This window comes from Callorhinus ursinus, unplaced genomic scaffold (genome assembly GCF_003265705.2).
Source record: "Callorhinus ursinus isolate GAN/ISIS: 27379988/994484 unplaced genomic scaffold, GSC_fseal_2.0 scaffold8, whole genome shotgun sequence".
Classification (NCBI taxonomy): Eukaryota; Metazoa; Chordata; class Mammalia; order Carnivora; family Otariidae; genus Callorhinus; species Callorhinus ursinus.
In genome coordinates, this window is record NW_027397070.1 from 11,338,441 (window position 1) to 11,341,946 (window position 3,506).

Below are 3,506 nucleotides of genomic sequence, written 5' to 3' on the forward strand. Positions count from 1 at the left end.
GTCCGGCCTCCAAGCCGGCCGACTCGGCGCGTCACGGGCCCCGCCCAGGCCCCGCCCCGGGCCCGCCTCCGGGACTGCCCTTCCCGGGCCCGTCCCCCGCTGCCCGGCTACCGCTGCCCGGCGCCAGCCTCGGTTGTTTGTGACTAGAGGAGAGGCTGGAGAACATACGGAATTTTTAGACTGAGATCGATTTGCATATGTTTGGCATAAAATCCCATCACAAACTTGAAAACCTGGATCTCAACTCTGAAAACGTAAATGAAATTAGCACGGTTTCCGGCCACGTTCTGGGCTGGTCACCTCTTGAACAGAGTAACAGACTCCGTAACAAGTATGTGTATTCAACAGTGATCTCGTTCTAGCTTTACCTGGTGCCTTTCCTTATTCCCCTTGCCTCTGCTGTTTGACCCAGGTCAGGAGACTCAAGCCACTGAGAGACTGGGAGAAATCCAGTTTTAACTAAAATTAAACATTTCCCTAACCCCTGTGTCCCCAAAGCTCTGTGTCCTTTCGATGGGGGGGGGGGGGAGGGAGAGGGAGAGAAGTAGATATGCACAGTGAAGAAATGCAGGATATTATCTGACTGAATATCCTGAAATAACCTGAAAATGCTGTATTTTGCTTTGCTGGATGTTTTCATCGACTTCTCTTTCGAGCTTCTTACTCAAAAAGGGTGTTCTGAAAGTTTGCCTTCAGAATTAATCACATGCTCATGTAACAGCCATCTAGGTATATCCGCCAAAAGACAGACTAAATGCTAGGTCTCCGATCTCACTTTTTCTACAAGAAACTACACTTACATGGGAGGGATGGACACCACCTAAAAGACTTTTTAGTTATCCAAAGGTAAGCTGACCGATTTATGGAGTTTTTTCATTCCCTTTCCTACCGAACACCAGAGATTAGAATCAGGGAAAAAAGATTCCTAAATTACATGCAAAGTCACTTCCATATTCTAAATTTTACATTAGATTGCATTCAGTTTCTTCATTTAAATGGAACAAAAGAATGTACAAATTTTACAGGTACTGTGTATTTGTACACATCCTCTACAGCTTTTTCACTTTTATTCTCCTTCCAATAGTCCTCTCCACTCTGCATGCTAGGGGAGAAATATGAAAGGAAGAAACAGTGAAATCCTAGCCAAGAACAAAGAGTAGAATAGGAAAGGCGCTGCTGCTAGGTGATGGAAAGAGGCAGACAGGGGCACTTGGTGGAGCAAGAACCTGAGGAATGTTCCGGAGGAGCGGTCAATAAGAAACCTTTGGTGAAACTTCTGTTATCCTGAGAGGAGTTTCTCCGTCAGGATGGTGATTAGTTGGTACTGTTAGCATGACCCTTCAACAGGAGCTGCACCAAATGGGGTAAAGTCTTGACTTGGCCAGCCTCAAGGAGCTGTTGTCCAAATTTCCACAGCAGCTTCATGATGACAGGGGCCCATCCTCCTGCCCCTCCCCCCCCCCAGTCCCTGGCACCTAATATGTGCCTGATAAATAGTTACTGGGAACCTGGTGTGTAACCCTGAGCCATGGCAACCTCCACGAGGGTTTGGGGGCATGTCTGGACTTGTCTGAAAGGCTACAGAAGGGTCCATTTGCTTGAGGACCTGGGGAATGTCCCCAAAGAGAAGCCACTGGAAGAGTGTCTGGCAGATGAGCCTGGTCCAGAACAAAACCGTGGAGGCCAGTGAAGGAGGCAGTTGGGCATTCTGCAGGGTATTTGTCTCTTGGCTTTGTCTCCCCATCCAGCCATGGTAGATGTTCAAGTCCTGGGAGCAGGAGACCTAAAGCGAAAGCTGAAGGACCGACTGTTCATCTGTGGCAAAGAGGGAAATGGAGATGCCATACCGAAAGGGAGGAAGGCCCTTCTCCCACTTCTGCCGGATCGCCCACGTAGCCAGGAACTGCTCTGGCCCATTCAGTGATCTCCTCCAGGGGCATTATGGATACTGGGGTAACCAGGAGAGATGTGGTCTGAGGTGGCCTGAATATGGGTCCTGTTAGGCCGTGGCTTGTAGTGTTTGCAGCTTTGGGGTCTGTTGTAGACTTTAGAAGCTGATACCCTGAATGGAAAAAGGAGGAAATGACAGATAATCCTTGGTAGCTGGCTGAAATTTTTCTAGCTAAAACTTCTCTGCAGATACACCTGACACTCAGAGTAGTAATTAGGAGGGAACTTACAGAGGGCTGGAAATCTGCAGTAGCAGGTGGGGGAAGTGGCAGTCAGCAAAATACAGAAAATTGCGTACCCATCTCCCAGAATGAACATATCGACCCAGGACTTTAAATCCCAGGACTGGGTAAATTAGGCTTACTAGGCAACTAATGTTTCAATAGTTTTAAAGCTATAACTAGTCTGGTTGTAACTAGAACAAGAGTCTATAAACAAGTTGTAGTGACTGACAGCCTTCAACTGTTCTAGATGATTTGGTTGCACAATGTGCGCAGTTTAGAAGGGTGTTCAATCCCTCGCCACCCTTCCTGCTCAGCAAGGGCACCTATTAATCAAGCCTCCCCGCCCCCAACCCCGATCCATTTGGGGCTGCCAGCACCGCACTTGGCAAAGGAGCCCGAGATACTGTGCCTGGCAAAAAACACAGTGTGTGATTACACAGAGGGGAGCAGACTGGCTGGAGCCGCGTGCAGACTCGGAGGCTGAGCCTCAGACTGGCAAACCCCAAGCTAAGTGTTAAAGTACATGTGTTTTCGTTATTTACCCATTAATTTGTGGCATTAGAATAACATTAAGATGCTTTTTATATTCATAACTAAAACAAATTAATGTCCATGTCATTTAATTACAATGATATTGTCTTCCAGAGTACATGTGCGGTAGAGATGCCGTCATTTTCAACCATGTGGTTGAGTCAGGGAGAAAGAAGCATGTTGAATTTCTTTGCCTTCACGTGTGAACTGAAAGGGATCCTAGTGGTCACTCAGTCCAACTTCATTTTCCTACAGATGAGACAACCAAGGCCCCAAGGGGTTGGAAATCAGCTCTTAAGTAAGGAGTCTCTGGTAAGTGGGAGAGGAAACCTAGAATGCCTCTTGTCTTCTCAGCTAGAACAAAGAGAGCGCTCCCTCTCATCCTCTTATGTATTTTTTTTTAATGAGGTAAAAGTGACAAAACATAAAATTCACTCATTTAAAGGGAACAATTCAGTGGCACTTAGTATATTCGTATGTTGTGCAACCACGGCCTCTGTCTAGTGCCGAAACATTTTCATCACTCCACATGAAAACCCTGTACACGCTAAGCAGTTACGCTCCCAATTCCCACCTCCTCCCAGCCCCTGACCACCACCAGTCTGCTTCCAATCTGGATAGTCCCCATAAGTGGAACCACAGGATATGGGACCTTTTGTGACTGACTTCTTTCACTTGGCGTGTTTTCCAGGTTCATCCATGTTGTACCGTGTATCAGTACTTTATTCCTTTTTATGGCTGAATGATACTCTATTGTATGGATATACCACTTGTGTTTACCCATTCATAAGCTAGTGGACA